Source organism: Cygnus olor, chromosome 1 (genome assembly GCF_009769625.2).
Source record: "Cygnus olor isolate bCygOlo1 chromosome 1, bCygOlo1.pri.v2, whole genome shotgun sequence".
In the NCBI taxonomy this organism is placed as follows: Eukaryota; Metazoa; Chordata; class Aves; order Anseriformes; family Anatidae; genus Cygnus; species Cygnus olor.
Genome location: NC_049169.1, coordinates 62,384,344 through 62,404,670, shown reverse-complemented (window position 1 = coordinate 62,404,670; position 20,327 = coordinate 62,384,344).

The following is a 20,327-nucleotide window of genomic DNA, read 5'->3' as shown; positions in this document are numbered from 1 at the left end:
ACAATTCCCCATCTCTCCCTGAAGCTCATCTGAATTCTCTGTTGTAGGATTCCCTCTAACATGACAGCACACAGCAACTGTTCACTGTCCTCAGAAACATAGATGCTCTGTTTCCATGACAGTCTAGTAAAGAGAAAACATCAATCACGGGGGGGTGGGGGGGTGGAGTAATAATAATAATAATAAATAATATAAAAAAGTAAATTATCATTTAGCATTATTATAGCATTTCCATTCAGAAAATACTGATATGCTTACAAAACATCAGCTTAATCCAACCTGATAAATTTTCAAAATTCTTATACAGCTTATGATCTTAACCCTCGATTGCTTTATTTTCTTTTCTATTTAATTGGTTTTTGATTGTTTTCTGATTCTTGGAAGAAAATAAGTATTATTGCTTTAATTGCATCTATGAAAAAAATTCAGATAAAGCAAGGTGATAGTTTTTTGTTTGTTTGTTTGTTGTTTTTTTGTCCCTTTAATTCAGGCAGACGTAGGATTTCAATGTTCAAAGAATTTTCATAGATGACTGTTATTTCCAAACTGTTTCAAAAGACACTAATCCTTAAAATGATTTGAAACAGTTGATGTTAGTATTGTGAGGTGCAAGCAGTCTGATGATAGAGAACACACAGATCTTCTATTCTTACTCAGTTCCTTCCTTACAATAATATGTTAATTATATCGAGGATGCTCAAAAAAATGTATTTATGAACTCTTGGTGAGGATTCTTAGTGTGTCAAGACAGTGAACACTAAGATGCTTGTGACTTTAGCTCTGCTAAAGTATTGGCCTGGAGAAAATGTTTTAAAATCTTTTCTTCAAAGGTTGGCCTATGCAAGTGCTCAAAAATTAGTTATACCAGACCAGGGTAACAGACAGAGCAGGTGGGGGTGCTCCCATCCCAGCCTGGTTCTGCGTACTCTGTAGCTATTCTTCCTCAAGACTGTTACATATGTTGTCAGATGATTGCATTTTATGGTGATCCTGCCCGTCAGGCTCATGTAGTTAACTTGCCATCTTTAATAGTCCCAGTGTGGGGATTCCTGAAATAATTACACCAAGCTAACTATCTGAAGTCTGAATCACTGCCGATGACGCTTGGCTGGTTGAATTGCAGCACAAACTCTTATCTCCAGCATCTCATTTATCTGAGATGAGTCAGGAAAGCAGTGATCTCATTTCTGTTACAAGCACTATTCTGGGATATGCTTGATATGATTTAGTCATAGGGATTTTATTATTATTATTATTATTTTATTTTTTCCAGAAGGGTTAATATGAACAACAAAGTCATCAGAGAAATAAATGTGGTTTAATTCAGGTCTATACTGTCTGAAGAAAAGTCTTCAGGCAAACTTGGCAAAAAGTGGTGGATAAAAATAAACTTCTGAGTCATGCCAATGGTTTTAGATTCAGGAGTTTATCTCCACACACATGCTTGAAGACATTACTTGTGGAATTCTTTCTAGATCTGATTAAGAACATGTGAACTATTGATTTTTTAGTTCAGTGAATGAACCACACACACATCTAAAAGCCCTAAAAACATTAAAAACACTGACAGGCAGAGCACTCTTCTAAAAAGGGCAAAAAGAGGGTGTATCCACCAGGAGGCATCCATGTGGAAAAGCATGAAGTAATGTGTCACTTAGCAGACATCTGTGGCATGGCATAAATCCTGCATTACACTAACACGACTCCAGTGGAGCAAATAGTAGAGAGGGCAGAAAAAAAAAAAAAAAAAACATTATTGCTTATTCACATATGCAGTCATTACATACAGGTGGTGAAAAGCCTGTCTAACTCTTCCAAGTTAAGTCCATGTTGGAAAGAAGGTAAGAGGGAGCAATGTCTAAAGTAAAGGCAGAGTAAGTAGTAGAGATAGGTATAGTAACAGATTGTTCTTTCTTTGGCGGCAGTAGCCAGAGACATATTAAGGGAGATAACTGGGACAGAGCCCATTCTCTGGTGTGGTTGAAGCTGCTGGTTCTGGAGTTTCTGGCAGTACTGTGGCTCTTCTTATCCCAGTGCTTGAATTTCTGAAGGTTTTCATGCAAGCTAGAGAGGGGTTAAAAGAAGAATGCCTACTCTGTGTGTGTGTGTGTGTGTGTGTGCATGTATTTTTAGGTGTCTGTGCATGTGTGTGGAAGGAGGTCACCCTTTATAAATATGATTTGTCACCACCCTGTTAATGGAATAACCACCAAGTTTTGTGAAAAACATTCATGTCTCTAAACTGTTGCTACCAGGTATACCTCATGTAAACCTCACAGCTGATAATATTGGATTTACTGAAGCTCAGGGTACTGGATGGATCAATTTCTCTTTCCTTAATACTTATCCATATTCTGCAGAATCCTGATATTTTTGCATTCCTTACAAGTTATCCAGATTTCCCTTGTTCTCCACCCTCACTCCCTTTGGATCCCAACTCCATATTAGAATAAATCAAGCAATCAAACAGTAAAAATGTGAGAGAAGGAATCAGATAAGAAACCCCACTTGGAAACCAGTTGAATTCCTGTATCTAGTGAATGGGCTTCTGAAAAAGACACTAGTTACATCAGTAGCTGCAGTAGCTGTTCTGACTCTGGAAGTTGTGCAGTATTTAAAAAAAAAAAAAAAAAGTGTATGTTGTACACTGTCACAGACATTACACTGGGTAACCTTGGAATAACATAATCTACCTAATAGATAATCTAGGTCAGGATAAACTATAATATATGTGTACATTGTTGTAATTCCCCAACTGCTTTCTCTCTCTTTAAAAATGTTTGGTCCAGTACAACTCACTTTCAAAAGTTCTTAGGTTAGCTTAAGAGAAATTCCTCCAATTACCTGGTCTTCAGCAATAGCAGAGATTCCCCTTGTGAGATTCCACTGCGGGAAACCAAGGTGGACATCAGCCGCTTCTGGAGTTATGCAGTTCTGCTGCCCCTCAAAATACAAAGATGCAATATAGCCATTGGTTTCAGATTCAAATTTAGATAGCAAATATCACTATCCTAAAGATTCTGTTTTGTTTTCAACTAGCTATGCTTCTGATATATACTTTGAATTTGTCAGGGTAGACTCAAAATGAGAGACGCAGAGAGATTTGAGATTTGAAGGCTCTAGCAGGCAATATCTCGAAGAGGCTAGTCTCTGCTTGCTAACCAGTTTTATTAGCTCTCCTGATAACACACCAAGGGCAGCTATAAACATAAGATTTGCAAAACATCATGTCCTTTGAATGGATAAGTGCGTAACCATGACACTTGATTTTGAGACAGAAAAAACAAAAACAAAAACAAAAACAAAAACACCAACACAAACGTTGAGTTCTCAAATTTAAGTTTCAAAACAACTGCTGTTTCTGGTTTTAAAGTTTGGTCTCTATTCTTGCAGATACCAAAACTATCCTTTGTGCTTGTATATTTATCTTTTATACAGAGGACATTCACAGTATATATAAAGGACTGAGATCCTGGTCTCTGTCCTGCAGTTGTACTTCTATCCCATGCAAATGGCCTTTCAGGCTATTGTCTGCTCACAGTATCTCTCTATAGAGTATTTTCAGTGTGTTTCAAAGTGTCTCATTAATTCACAGCATTCAGTTGGCAAAGGAGAGACTTCCTCTGTAGTCTTTTGTTTAGCCATTCATCTATGATGCAGAAGCATGAAGGCCACATTCCTCCACCCAGGGAAAGTTACTGGGCAAGGATGGTAGCTGGAAGGGAGACAGGAGTAAATCCAGGGAGCTGGGGATGTGGATGGTACTTATTCACTCAGTGGCTCTTTTACATTTGAGTCAAAGTAAACCAATAGTGTGTAAGGGCTCTGTGAGCCCACAGTAAGAAAGGAAAAGTCTATCAGATTTCCTCAAAGGGAGAACGAAACTACATCTAAAAGATTATAATGGGGCCATACCAAAACAAGCATTTCACCAGCTGATTTTATCCATTCTGCAGGGGCTAACCAGGCTACCAGAGGATATAATTACAAATGTCTGTTGTAATTCTTGCCAGATCATTTCCCATGGAAAGATTTTAAGCACAAGCAGCTATTTAATGCCTTGAAAGCTCTTCATCATACACTAGCCTTATCTCACATTTCAGTAGCTAAATAGTATGCATAGACTGATTTTTTTTTTCAACCAGCTTGCCTTCAAGCAGCTCAGAGCTGCAACTAAGAGTTCTCAGCCTTTTTGCACAGACCTTATTCTATGTTGGCTTTGCAGTAAGAGGCCACAGCTCCTTTGCCAGTTGCTATTTTTGTCCATGAGTGAGTTCTCTTTGATGGAGTAATGCTTTGCTCTGTGACCTTTCAGTGTTTTCTGAATTTCTGGTAGGTCTTTCCTTTCATAGGAAAGGGGTCTGAAGACAAATGTTAATTTACAGCATCACCTTATATGTTTAAAGAACATGTTAAATATTTAAAGAGAGCTGTCCCTGCTCCAAGAATGTCACAATTTAAAGACGTGAAAAAGATGATTATTTTTTTTTTATTATTATTTTTTTTAAAAGGTGTCAATTCAGATCACGTTTTCTTTATATAGAATAACATATTCTCATTGATGTACAGGAGAGTGCGGTAACCCACTATATATTGAGGTGCTCATATTGTTTATTTTCTGTATGAAAGCCACTGTAGAGATTATTCTGAAAATCATTGAAGTCCATTAAAAAGACAGTCAGGAACTTGGTAGTTCAAATCATAATTTGTTTTGGGCCATAATGGAGAGAGGGGTCCCTAAAAACACAGTTGTGGTGGTCTGGCTGCTGCAATTCTGTTTGTTCACACAACCATTTCTCTCTCTTGTGTACCCGTGGTGGACTGGGATAGCAGCCACAAGAGTATTTGGTCTGCATCTCACCTGTATCCAACAGGGCTGTGAAAGATAAAAATCTGTTGAAATGGCTCTCCTATATAATCTCTGTGATGTTGTTCAACAATCAGATTATCTAAATCTTGTTTACAGTCAGGGGAGAGGCACAGCTTCGGAGAGTGATTTATCCTATTTATCTAAACACCTACCGAACTCAAACTGGGAGTCTCCTGCACATTAGAGGTTGCTGTCTCTCCAGATGCCCCAAACTTCCATTTACACTAGATATTTAGCTCTAAATGACTGAAAAAACTGTGGCAAACCACCTCCTTCCCCTCCTCCCAAAAATCCTGCTGATCACTCTCTCCTGTAGTCTACAGCTGAAATCTCATTCTTAAGAATTTTAAAGCAAATTGACATTTTATCTTATTTCCATCTTGAGACTTAAAAATCCAGCTTGTTTCGTAGTTCAACCTACTACACAGCAAAAAGACACTGATGTGATCAAAGGTGTGACCCAGAGCCAGTAGGCCTCAGGGCTGCAATAACTCACTCTCTTGTTCTATAAATAAGACCACAAGCAAGACAAGGTAATTTGTCTTTGCATTTGACAAGCAGCAGTATTTTATAACTGTCAGAACCTAAGGAAAACACCATTTGATTTGCATGATGAGAGTCAGTGTTACTGGGGCTAGGAAATGCATTTCAATAGAAGTACTCTGAGCTGAACAATACATTCATTAAAAGAGCAGTTTCCTGATTAGACAGTGAAGCAAATAGAGTTTCTTTCCCATTTTGCTATCAGAGCTGCTTTACATAAGCAATAAAACAGAGCAGAACATACATTTATTTGGCTGCCCCTTATTCTGTGGGTGTATGATGACAGTATTACAGCTTTCCAATGCCACAGGGTGGTTGGAAGGGTTGATGACACTAGATCTGTGCATCCACAAATGTACAGTATGAAGGCAGGGTAATATTCCAAGAATAATTAGTGCTTCAGGTCCTGCTTCTGGGTTGGAATTTTCACTGTCCAAAATTACTTGACAGAGCAATTATTTGCAACAAGAACATTACTAGCATCCAAGTAAATATGAGCAAGGCCTGGAAATAGGAGCATTTCACTGGCTTATACCCAATATTTGCCATTGCCCTTAAAGCCATGACCTCAGCATTAGGTGATCACTCACAGTGCCTCTTGCGAGGATTCATCTGCAAAGAGACCTATGTGACTTGCAGATTCCTTGCCCCAGACTATATGAATCCTCATTTGATCTGGAGATTACTTACACAAGATTACATGTGCTCACAGAGTTCATGAATCTTTCTTCAACTGGATTTGACAAAAGTGATCTGTCTATCTTTTAATGTATTCTATAATAAAGAGTGAGCAAGCAAATACAGACTTAATCCTCCACATTAATTTCTGCATAACACTAAGCTAATTAAAAGTGAAGTAATATAATAACCATATTAATATCACAGAAAAAAAATAAATCATTAAATCAATATGATTCAATTGATTAAATCTCCAAATTCATGCAAGATCTAATGAAACAGAATGGTGATGCTGACACTGCTAAAAAAATTGTTTATGTTTGACTTGTTTTGGAAAAAAAAAACAGCAGGTTTCTTGTTATCTGAAAAATGAATGTCCTTGTGCACACAGTACATTTACTTAATTGATGGAGGATGAAGATATTTATTCAATCTATTCCTTGCAAGACAGAAATATCCATTCTAGTATGTGAAAAAAGTGACCCCAAAAGAACTGTAAAAGAAATATCGTTTCTTTCAAAATCGCCACAGATCACCAACAGTATGAGGTCAAACATAATCTCAGCTGCTAATGTCTGTTGACTTTTCATTCACATGAACATCTATTTCTTTCAAATCAGTCTCTCAGAGAAAGATGCTGTTTAAAATTTTTTGAAAAGGGGTAAATAAATAAATAAATAAACATGAAAATGAATCAGAATTCTTGATTAAAAAATTCTTGATAAAACTTAATTAATCAATTGAAATAGTATAAAACTAACATGCTAAATTCTAAAAGAATCAAAAACTGCTTAAATAATAGTTTCAAAATATTTTTAGAAACAGGAATTCTTTCTCAGCTGCTGTGTTTGTACTCCAGTCCTGTAGGGCTTGGCTCTTTGCTGAGTGTACTTAACATTTTTTTCTTGTATTTAAGCATCTTCTGACATAATCTTGAAAGATATCCTTAACTCATATTAATAAAAGTTTCAGGTGAGAGAAGGTGAATGATAAATAAAACAATGACTAAATATAGTTGATTATAGAAAATATTAAGATGAGAAGTTCACTATGAGGTGGCAAAAAAATGAGAAGCAGCAAAATCTGTTAGAATATTTTGAAGTAATTTCAAGCTGTGCAGAGGAAAAGGATCTGGGGGTGTTGGACAATGCTCACCTGAACATGAGCTGGCAGTGTGCCCAGGTGGCCAAGAAGGCCGATGGAATCCTGGCTTGTATCAGGAATAGTGTAGCCAGCAGTCCCTGTGTACTCTGCTCTGGTGAGGCTGCACCTCAAGAACTGTGTTCGGTTTTGGGTCCCTCAGTACAAGAACGGCATCGAGGCCCTGCAGTGTGTCCAGAAAAGAGCTACAAAGCTGGTGAAAGGCCTGGAACACAAGTCCTATGAGGAGCAGCTGGGGGAACTGGGGTTGTTTAGTCTGAAGAAAAGGAGGCTCAGGGGAGACCTTATTGATCTCTACAACTACCTGAAAGGAGGGTAGTTGAAAAGTTGAAAAGGGGGTCGGCCTCTTCTCACAGATAACTAGCAATAGGACTAGAGGGAATGGCCTCAAGTTGTGCTAGGGGAGGTTTAGGTTGGAAATTAGGAGACATTTCTTCTCAGAAATGTCACCAGGCATTGGAATAGGCTGCCCAGGAAGGTGGTGGAATCACCGACCCTGGGGGTGTTTAAGGAAAGGTTGGATGTGGTGCTTAAGGACATGGTTTAGTGGGTGATACTGGTGGTAGAGGGATGGTTGGACCAGATGATCTTGGAGGTCTTTTCCTACCTCAACAATTCTATGATATGATTCTATGATATCTTTCATAACAGGAAACTTCAATTCATCAGTGCAAAATAGATCTTATCATAGGAAACATTGATAAGGAATTGAGTTTTATTATGGAGAATTTTCTGTTCATCCGTTTCCAGTATAACAACAGTGGTCAAAATGGTTGCCACCATCTTGAGATGTGCAATTGGGGAAGTCCTGAACAGGCAAATTCATGTTCTTTCTTGTAATTGGCACCGATGTGTCTGCTATTGGAGTATGATATCTGCTTATGGCCCACAGTTTAAAAAGAGAATTTAAAAAGCTGTGGAGGGTTCAGAGAATATTAATGAGAAGGTGAAACAGTTAGAAGCATGTCTTGAGAACTTAATCTATTTACCTCACCAAAAACAAGCTAATAGTAAGTTGGTTATATTAGCAATTTGGGGTTCTTATTCTTTTTTTTTTTTTCTTATGTTGTGTAAGATATCTTTATCTTATGCTGCATTCTTTGCAAAAGCAGGAGGTTTTTTTTTTTTTTTTTTTTTTTTTTTTTTTTTTTTTTAATCCATTGTAATAGGAAAGATGCAGGCAAGAAAAGAAAATGTATTTTTAACAACAGGAGTATTCAGTCACTGTAGCAATGTATCCAGGCAGGCAATACATTCTGCATCATTGAAAATGTGTATAAGAATATTTGTTTTCTTGTTTGTTTTCCTCAAAGAGGTATTCTAGTTCAAGGACAACTAGTGGATGTGGAGTGGGAATTAATAAAGGGCAATCCAATAGCCTGCATTAGGAGGAGGTCAGACTTGCAGATTGTGATGTGCTTTCCTGGCCCTGACATCTATTAAACCCGCATAAGCACATACTCTGGTAAAACTTGACATTGCCATTAATGCCTCTGTGCTAAAATAAGTGAAATAGTATAGGTTTGTAACTGTGTAATACATGCATAATGCTATAGATTAAAGAAATTATGTAAACTTTTAATAGAAAATAATCAAAAAGAAGGTACAGTCTTCTCGTCCTTGAAGTGATCACATCATTTTAAAACAAACAAACAAAAAATCAAACAAAGAAACAAATAAAAAGTTTAAAGTAAAAGACATTAATCAGTACTGGAAAGGTATGAAAGCGCTGACAAGCAGGACCAGCCCTGGGATGCAGCATGGATCTCATGCCAGACTGGCTCCAAATGTCCAGAGTATCTTAAAGGTTGTATCCCATTTTGTTAGAGCTTCCACATCCACTCAAAAATCAGAGTAATACAAAAATACATTTTAAATTTGAATTAGTAAATAACTGTTAAAGTGAATGTTCAATGTCAATACTTATGCTATACCGAGAAAAATAGTAGGAAACATATTTATGTATCATAAATAAAGATACTCTGAATCACAAGTTCCAAAGCTTTGCTTTGAGACTTGGGGGGAATATTCAAAACTCTTGCTGATTTTGTAACTAGGGCAAGAATGAGGTTTCCATATGACTGGTACTCTGTGAGCTTCCTAGATTCTGTCAGTTAGAAGCAAGAACAAAGTATCCCCTGTGTTTATACCCTGTGTTTATACCTCCAGGTGCCAGTGGTTCTGGGCTCTCACTAGATTTGGGTACATGGGAATGAACAGCAACTTTCGTACTTTGATTCATGTTCTCCTTGTTGTTTGTATATCTTTCCTGCACTACCACCCCTGGGCAATTCCAGTGTTACTGCATTACTATATTGATGGTTGGCTTTTATTTTCAGAGATCATTACAATGAATTTGGACTTTTCACTGAACTACTAGCAAGTTCTCCTGCTTTTCCTGTCTCCTACACCCAGGGAAGGAGACAATAACAATCTCATCACTGTGCATCTTAGACACCAAATTAGTATATTTAAGAAGGGTAAAGGTTGTTCCAGAGTGACACTCCATTAGAAAAGAGAGGTCTGGCTTCCAGTCTTAGATGATCCCCCTTGCACATGGCTTCCCGTGTTTTCTCCCTTCACAGTGAAGACATGACTATAGACTGCATCAATCATGCAGACTGGCAAGGCAGTCAGATAGCAAGCATATATTGCACTAATGCATCTTGCAGAGACAAAGTTTTAGGTTAGTGACTGGTGTTACATCAGGTACTGAAGGTACCGAACAAACAAATAAAGAAACAAAAACTGTCTTTTGTAATGTCTTTTTGCAATTCTGCTTTCTGATAATATGGTATAGCAAGATGTCTTTTAAATGACTGCAGGAAGAAGAGAGAATGCTATGCAGACATTTCATAGTGGATGTAAAACTCCTTGTGTCATTATTTAGACACAGCCATTAGAGCTTATTCACTTGCTTTTATTAACTTCAAAGAAGCCTTAACATGGCATAAAGTTCCTGTAGTCAGCAAAACTGATATCCATATATACTTCACCTTTTGATCTCATAACTGACAGCTGCTGCTATGATTTTGTGGCACTTCTTATTCCCTTTGGATGTCAAACCTTAGCATTTGATACTAGAAATGGTGAAAGTTATCTGAGGAAGAAAATGCAGGAATGTTCTTTAGCTCCTAGAAGTCCAGAGATGATCCAAAAAAATAAAAATAAAAATATCCAACTCTGCTCAAGAACTAAATTAAATTGTGCAGTCATGAAGGAGCAACTCTCTGTCTGTTTTCTTATATGGGGGACACTCAACTAACACTATACAAAATAAGTTATGTCATTACTAGGGCTTCATTAACAGTTCCCACCCTTAGTATTCATTAAGCTGCATGGATGCCATTCCTTGGTGATGTCCAGTCACTGGTGTATTCACAGACAGAAGGCTAGCAAGGCATTTCAGCATGAGAAGATCAAAGAGAGATGGAATGCAAAAAGAAGCCACCACCATCTCCTGGAAGGTGCATCAGGGGAGCCACACACCACCTCTTGAGTGCAGCTCCCAGAGCTGGTGCTGCAGGGGCAATACAAACACGCGCAAAGGATGAAGAGACCACTTGACTTGCAGCAACATGTAGAATATTTGACTTTTCTTTCTTTCTTTCTTTCTTTCTTTCTTTCTTTCTTTCTTTCTTTCTTTCTTTCTTTCTTTCTTTCTTTCTTTCTTTCTTTCTTTCTTTCTTTCTTTCTTTCTTTCTTCTTTCTTTTTCTTTCTTTCTTTCTTTCTTTCTTTCTTTCTTTCTTTCTTTCTTTCTTTCTTTCTTTCTTTCTTTTCTTTCTTTCTTTCTTTCTTTCTTTCTTTCTTTCTTTCTTTCTCTTTTGTTCCTTTCTTTCTCTCTCTCTTCCTCTTTCTTTCTCTTTCCCTCTTTCTTTCTCTCTTTTTTTCTCTTTCTTTTTTTTTTTTTCCCTGCACTGAATCAATTTTGTGAAATAAAACAGAAAAAAACTTCTATTCACTGCTGTGAATCAGACAGACCAAGTTCATGAAAACAGATCTCCAGTAGCTCAGCTGGGTGAGTGCCCCCTTCACTCTGATATGAAATCAGTCTTTCTCCAAACACATGAAGGTTTAATCATTCATTAAAATGTAACTGCTTTAACAAGAAAGAAGGAAACTGACACTCTGTAGACTTGTGATTTCATCAGTTGCTTGGAGGTAGGAGAATTGCACATCTTGAAACAGAATCATCAAAACTCAAGTGAACAGTCTAAATAGTACACTGTTGGCAATTATATCTCGAGTCTCTCTGATTTTTTTCTAGAAACATTATCTTCAACCATAACAATTCTTTCATGAGGACACATTCATTGAAATAGGTACATTCCTACATAGAATTTTAATTGAATCAAATCAGCATTTTCTGACCAAAACCATAAACAAACAAACTAACAAAAAAACACTAAACCACACCATTAGGAAATGCCTACATATCTTTGCTAAAACTATTTATTTCAGGGTTAAGATTAAAGCCTTTTCTGCCAGAGGTAACCTTCTATAAAACAAACATCTAGAAGAAATCAGGAAGAAATCAGAAGAAATCAGAAGAACTCCAGAATCCAACTAGCTTCAGAGAAACCTGTAAAGGAAGGTTTTAAAAAGGACCCCACACCCCTATGATACTGCACTGACTATTTTCTACTCAAGAGTTGACTACTAAGCAAAGCAAATAAATACAGTTTCACTAAACATTTTTAAAACTCAATTTGTCTGGAAAATTGCTAATAGCACATACTATTTTTTAAATGTATTCATTTCAATATTTCTCTTTAGGACTCCACTGGCTCCTCCTCTGGTACCTGAGGAGCCTGAAGCCAATAGGTTCATATGTTTATGCTCTTCAGAAATCTTCCCAAGAAGCTGTTGTGAAGCTACTTGCTTTCCATGTTTGGGTCTGGTCCTGACAGGATAATTGTCTAGGATCATCAGCTGAGAAAAGTCACCTTTCAGAATTTATTGCTGAACAGAAATGGCACTTTTCATAAGACCTTTGAAAAAAACATCAAGGTCTTCACAGTGCTGGTGATTTTGTGTAAAGCATCAGTAAAGATTCTGTCTAGTGTCTCCCTGCTCTCCAGCACACAACAACAGTGCTCCAAGTGAACACACAAGAGACAAGGAAATTTTTGCTCACCACCTTCCTCTATATTTGCAGGTGCTTCTGCAAACCTGAAGATGTTGTGCAATGGGTATTTCCTGCATGCACTCACTGATCCCTGCTTGTTTGTTCTCACTCTGTAGTTCAGGGGCTGTCAGAGATAATTTTTCTTAACCATCAAGACAGAACTGGAATTCAGCCCAGATGCTGGAGAAAGCTCTGGGTGTATCTTGCAGTCTATAAATAATTTGTTCAAATACTGCCACATCATCTGTGCACAATAGGATGTGGGAGAGCTTCTCTTTGCCACCTATGTAACAATGATTTCTCACATAATGTGCCAATTATAAGCTTTGGAAAGCGCTCCCAGGAAATGTCACTTGCTTTGCTTAAATCCAGAAGACAAAGTGCTGGAGTTCCCTGTGTTCTTTCTCTACTCTAACATCTCCACTCTTATATCCTGCTTTTCTAGGCAGAGGGAATTATAATTCTCAGTGATGTCAGCATTAGTACTCCAGTTATAGATTTTCTATAGCAGAATACTGTACTGAATACTGAGTTTAAATGCTTTCACTAGTGTTACACATGCTGTCTTACTTTGAAGAAGCCCTGCCGCCTAGTGAATTACTCAAAAGACAGTGAAATCTTCAGATGTAACCCTGATTCTTCCACTTATTCTCTATGTAGTTTTCAGCAAGGAACTTATTTCACGTTTTTATTTCATGTTTTTTTGTACTGTCGCTTAAATGCAGCTGACAGTACTTGCTGATCTTCAAGACACATGGTGTGGCTAATTAGCTAATGTTTATAGAGTGCTTTGAAAAATAAAAATGTTATTTTCATTGGAAAATACAATTTGCTTGATTTTTTTTTTTCCTGAGAAGCTATTCTCTTTCTTCTAGAGGATATAACAAAACAGAAGAACATGGTCCCTTCCACCTGACAGGAAAAAAAAAAAAAAGAAAGAAAAAAAAAAGTGGTGAAATTCTATAGTTTGAGCTACAAAGCAAGTTTCCTTCCTGCAGATCCTGCCCAGTCTACTGCTGGTAGGAGGACATAATCGTGCACCACACCCACACCACCCTCATTTGTAGTTACACAAACAAGCCTTGGTATTGTCTAGTGTGGGGAAGGTAGCAGAGCAAAGGCTCCATTACTTGCCTAAAAAGGATGGAAGATTAAAGTTCACCTTCCCCAAACCTGTGTGTGACTTGAGATATTTGAACAATGGGCCAGAAAAATAGTTTTCTCTTTCCTATATAACCGTATTTGAAAGTCTGAAAAGCCTGATGTTTGTGGTAAGGCCCAACTGGAAAAAATGGAATATCTCTCAATATGTGGTAATTCGTCACAGGTACTCCCACAGATATTTGATTTGATTATGCAGCTGTAGTTCATCGTTTTCTTGTCCTAATGTGGAAACAGAACAGAAATCAAAGTAAGTTGTAAATGGATTTTCCACTGATACAAAGTTCATTTGAAGTTTGCCTTTGGCTACTTAGAGTAGTTAATAATAGAAATTAACTGTTTCACTCATTTATTTTTTAAAACCTAGGGGCAAAAGTTGGATTTCCTTATGATCCCACTACCCTAACAATTTCTATTTTTATCTGCTTCAATGAGACATAAGGGGAACTATAATTTTTAGTGTGACCACTACATCTGGCCAACACTGTAAAGTCTTTTAACTGATGAAAAATTTAACTTCTGATTATTATTTCTAATTTTTCAGACATTAAAATGTTGTCTGATTTTACTGTGACATAGCCATAATAGAGAGAGATAGGTTGGGTGGTGGTGGTGATTTTTTATTTCTTATTTTGACTTTTTAGTGAAAATCATCACTGGAATAAGAGAAGAAATAAAGGTGAAAGTAAATTGAAAACTTTAAGAATGTTTCCCTGATTCCCAAACAGCTCTAACTCAGCTTTTCGGAGCTATAAGCATTCAAGTGAAAGAAGAAGACATTTTCAGCAAGGGTTTGCTTCCAGGTTTTCCTCTCCATAACAAATAAGTTTTCAAGTGAAAACAGGGAACAAATCAATCATAGCCAACTTTAGAGTAAACTTTATGGATTTAATGAAATTTTTCATTGCCTCCAGTTGCAGAATTCTGTTTCCTGAGTCAAACACACCTGATCTCCACCCCCCCCACCCCCACCCCCCCCCAGGCTATGGCTTTTGAACTGTTTATGAGATTTGTTGATGTCCTCAGGAGTCTCTCCGGTTTGCCTACAGCTTTCTTGAAAATGCTGCCCTAGAACAGGACATCATATTTTCCCTGAAGTCTCTTCAGTACTGGTAGGGGTTTTTATTTATGCATCTCAGAATGATGGTTATTTTCTCTACCATGACATAATTTTTTTGACTCTGTTCTGTTTGGGATTATTATAAGCCTTGATTTTGCTGTTATTTTTGTTTTGTTTGTTTGTTTGTTTTGTGTGGTCAGGCATTCCTCATTTCTACTGGTGCTTTAGTGCTTTTTGAATGTTTAGAACTTGTGTATTTTTTGTTGTTTCTTTGTTTGTTTCTTAAACTGTACTAAGTTTAAACTAATATCTCAAGATAGTTTTGAATTTGAATTCTATCCTCTCAGGGGTTGTGAACCTCTCGCAGCTTGCCATTCACCCTCATGTTCATATGCACGCTGTCCATTCCATTACGCAATTTAAAAAAGTGGAATTTATCCTCTCAATTCCAAAATAATAAGTCTTCCTAGTTTGGCTGTGATTCAGTTCTGATAATTCTGACATCAATAACAGTTTCTGAACTGTTTTGGATCCATCTAAGATATCACAGAATCACAGAATCATCTAGGTTGGAAGAGACCTCCAAGATCACCTAGTCCAACCTCTGACATAACACTAACAAGTCCTCCACTAAACCATATCACTAAGCTCAACATCTAAACGTCTTTTAAAGACCTCCAGGGATGGTGACTTAACCACTTCCCTGGGCAGCCCAGTCCAATGCCTAACAACCCTTTCAGTAAAAAAGGTTTTCCTAATATCCAACCTAAACCTCCCCTGGCACAACTTTAGCCCATTCCCCCTCGTCCTATCACCAGGCACGTGGGAGAATAGACCAATCCCCACCTCGCTACAGCCTCCTTTAAGGTACCTGTAGAGAGCGATAAGGTCACCCCTGAGCCTTCTCTTCTCCAGGCTGAACAATCCCAGCTCCCTCAGCTGCTCCTCGTAAGACTTGTTCTCCAGACCCCTCACCAGCTTCGTCGCCCTTCTCTGGACTCTCTCGAGCACCTCGACGTCCTTCTTGTAGCAAGGGGCCCAAAACTGAACACGGTACTCGAGGTGCGGCTTCACCAGAGCCGAGTACAGGGGGACAATCACCTCCCTAGACCTGCTGGTCACACTGCTTCTTATACAAGCCAGGAAGCTGTTGGCCTTCTTGGCCACCTGAGCACACTGCTGGCTCATATTCAGCCTACTATCAACCAGTACTCCCAGGTCCCTCTGTGCCAGGCAGCTTTCCAACCACTCATCTCCCAGCCTGTAGCTCTGCTTGGGGTTGCTGTGCCCCAGGTGCAGGACCTAGCACTTGGCCTTATTGAACTTCATACAGTTGACCTCAGCCCATCGGTCCAGCCTATGCAGATCCTCCTGCAGAGCCTTCCTACCCTCGAGCACATCGACACGTGCACCTAACTTGGTGTCATCTGCGAACTTACTGAGGGTGCACTCGATCCCCTCATCCAGATCATCGATAAAGATATTGAAGAGGACTGGCCCCAGTACTGAGCCCTGCGGGACTCCACTAGTGACCGGCCTCCAACTGGATTTGACTCCATTCACCACAACTCTTTGGGCCCGGCTATCATGCCAGTTTTTAATCCAACGAAGCCTACGCCAGTCCAAGCCACGAGCAGCCAGTTTTTTGAGGAGAATGTTGTGGGAAACAGTGTCAAAAGCCTTACTGAAGTCAAGGTAGACCACATCCACGGCCTTTCCCTCATCCACTAAGCGTGTCACTTTGTCATAGAAGGAGATCAGGTTCATCAAGCAGGACCTGCCTTTCATAAACCCATGCTGACTGGGCCTGATCGCCTGGTTGCCCTGCAAGTGCCGCGTGATGACGCTCAAGATAATCTGCTCCATGAGCTTCCCTGGCACTGAGGTCAAACTAACAGGCCTATAGTTCCCTGGGTCTACCCTCCGACCCTTCTTGTAGATGGGCGTCACGTTTCCTAGCCGCTAGTCGACTGGGACCTCCCCCGATAGCCAGGACTGCCGATAAATGATGGAAAGCGGCTTGGCCAGCTCCTCCACCAGTTCTCTCAGTACCCTCGGGTGGATCCCATCCGGCCCCATCAACTTGCGTACATCCAAGTGCTGTAGCAGGTTGCCAACCATTTCCTCATGGATTAGGAGGGCCACATTCTGCTCCCCATCACCTTGCACCAGCTCAGGGTACTGGGTATCCAGCGGTTTTACTGATCCGCTTCCTGACTTTGCCAAGAATAGAGAACTCTACCATTTCGTGGTCACTCTGCTCAAGACAGCTCCTAACCACCACATCTCCCACCAGTCCGTCACTGTTTGTGAACAGAAGGTCTAGCGAGGCACCTCCCCTGGTAGGCTCACTAACCAGCTGCATCAGGAAGCTATCTTCCACGCTTTCCGGAAACTTCCTAGACTGCTTTCTCTGGGCTGTGTTGTGCTTCCAGGATATGTCTGGGAAGTTGAAGTCCCCCACGAGAACAAGCGCTGACGATTTTGCAGCTTCTGCCAGCTGCCTGTAGAACTCCTCATCCGTCTCCTCATCCTGGTTTGGCAGTCTATAACAGACCCCCACCAGGATGCTTGCCTTGTTGGCCTTCCCACTGATCCTAACCCACAGAGACTCAACCTTATCAGTCCCAGTCTCAGGTTCCACAACACCAATATAGTGATATATCAATATCAATATATCAAATGTATCAATATATCAATTATATATATATGTATATATATATATATAAATATATCAAATATATCAATATATCAAATATGTCAATATATTATAGCCACACCATTAGGAACATTCTCTAGAATATTTCTATGAAGAGAGGTTGATGACTTCATGACTTACTACATGTTCTTCTGTTAAGTTCTTTTCATGATCTAAAACATCTATTTGAGTTTTCCTTGAGGCTTAATTTCCAGGGAGAGTCTATAATTCAACATAAACAAACTTCTTTTAATTTTTTTTTTTTTTTTACAACTAAAATGATCAGTAGTACTCCTATTGCTCTGAGAGTGAGGGGTTAAAAAAAATGAGGTTTGGAAGGAATTTTGAGTTAAATCCTGTTGTTGGTCAGATTCCAAAAGTCTTTGCTTCCTGTGGGCTTTAAAATTTGGTTTTGAGCTTTGTTTAAAACAACTGAAAACATGACTACAGAAAAATTATTTTGCACTCTGTTTAATATGTAAATATGGACAAAGATAAGCCATATTAAAGCAGTACTTCCAAACATCCTTTAATAAACTAAGGGTTTATTCTTCACTACTCCTCACCTTGTGCAGTCATCTGCATCTTTGTAAAGACATTGTATGTGCCTATTCTAACTCAGCAACATTTCACTTTCAGCTTGCATACAGTGAGACAAATCCTTAGCTGGGGAATGTAGGTAATGCTTTATAAACTTCAGCAAAAAGAAGTAAAAGAACAACAGCAACAAAACAACAAACCTTTGATTTAAATCATCTGAGGATGCTTTGGCCCATTTCCTTTAAGTTTTGAAAATAGCACCTACAAACATCTCTCCTTGTCAGGTCCAGCACCCACCTATCCCAGAAGGTTATTTCACTTGTATGGTCTGTTTAAGAGTGAAAAGGAAGGACTGAATCATTTCTGAACACTGCTTTGCATAAAAAAGAGTAAAGGAGAACACTACCCTTTTCAGTCCTAATTGCAGTGTAGATCACCTAGTTTATTGCCTCTAGCTAAATCTCCTAATTACTGAAAATGTTTTAATCATTATGTTCTCTTGAAGTGAACATAATATTATGACATCTGTTTCCAATATAATGATCAGCAGATGAACTGCCTAACCACTGCATGGAGCAAATCCCTTCAATGACTTTGTTCCTTTCATCACTCAGCTCTGTCCTTTAGACCATGACTAGCTCAGGAGATTTTCCCCTCTGCCAGCTGCTGTTCTTCGGTTCCAAGAGGTGATTACTGGTGGGATTTGCAGACAGGTACGGTCACCTTCCTACACTTTCCTGGCTCATTAATGCTGTCTGCTTGGGCTGCTGGTGGGGGCTGCAGGGAGGTGAGGAAAGCTGAGACTTTCTGTGCTGGAGGGAAAAGTGTTGCTGCTGTTACCCAAAGTGGATCTTGTATATCTTGGGGAACCATGATAAAAGCCACTGGCAAATAAGTGAAAGATATTACTCATGAGAGAGAGAGCTAATAAATGTCCTTGTGAGCACTGCTTTAGCTATTGCTGCTATTCAGAGCAACAGTTGTGTACATATTAAGTGGTTTCTAACTGTTAAAAAAATTATGAGGAAGTGATGCATGTGCCCTTGTGCCAAGATCTACAATTATTTTTGCAGCTCCACTCTTTCGATTGTTGAACTTATTGGTACTTCTGTGCATTTTTCTGAATCCCACTAATTGCAACTGGGGCATCTCTCCTGACCAGAAAGGTACTGAAGTGTGGTTGTTATTGCAGAGCTGTTCATGGTGTGCAATCTGCATGGCTGAGGTAAAAAAATTTTGATTCTTCCCTTAATTAGAAACTGAAACAACCTAGTTAAAAGGCAAAACTGTGTCTCTGACAGAAATCTAGTCATTTGATAAACTGTGTAGAGAAAATGGTAAATCTGGATATAGCATAAAGGACTGAACAAGCTGTATAGGTGCTTGACTTTATACTTGTAAATAGAACTATTGAAATCAATCCCAACATTGACCTGCCTACAGGGTAGTCATTTAGGATCTTGTTTCATTCCTTTTGGAAATGGTTATCTGAAGGGTTAGTAGAAACTGTGCTGCTCAAATGCATGATGAATCTCAGTAACTTGCTTCTTATCTAGAAGCTAGGTCTGCATATGCAGCACATTTTCAAGCCTCCTTATTCTGATTGCCTGATATGGAATTGCTTCTTTTGTCTCTTTATCTGAGAACAGTGAATGTGGTGCACAGATTATCACTTGAAATGGCACCAACGTTGTCTGAAATATATTTTACACTTGTACTTGAACTAGAATCCCAGAGTCAAAGCAGATAATCTGGATGTCTCTTCCCCCGTGGATTTAACCAGGAAGTGTTTTGCAAAGATGTCACTGAAAGGTCAAATACCACATAATTCTGCTCTGGACCTGGGACTGAGAATTCTTTTCTTTTACCAAGTGTTTGCACTGCTTTAAGAGTTGCAAAGTCACTGTGGTTTGGCTGCCACTAAAGCAATAAAAAATGTTAAAAAAAATTGCACTTTTTTTTTTTTTTTTTGGGGGGGGGGGCGGGGTTTGTGCCGCAGTATATAGTATATACAAGCAGGTGGAGGGGAAAGGGGCACACTGACAGGCTTCACCAATGCCTAGGACAGGAAAACACTCCTGGCATCCCTGGTATGAGCTAAGGGATGGTGTGCTATAATCAGAGGGACTGTGTGCTAGTGAGGTCCTTCGGTCTGCTCCATAAGGTGCTGTGTGTAGGGAGGTGCATTTGAAGTGCTTCTACACAAATGCACGCAGTATGAGGAATAAAATGGATGAGCTAGAAGTCTTGGCCCAGTCCCGCAGCTATGACATCATCAGCATAAGCGAAACCTGGTGGGATGAGTCCTGTGGCTGGTGTGTTGCAATAGATGGTTACAGGCTCTTCAGGAGGGACAGGCAGGGTAGGCGAGGTGGGGGGGTGGCGATGTATGTGAAGCAGGGGCTGGACTGTGTGCAACTTCAAGTTGGCAATGGCAAAGTTGAGAGCCTCTGGGTAAGGATTAAGGGACGAACAGATAAAGGGGAT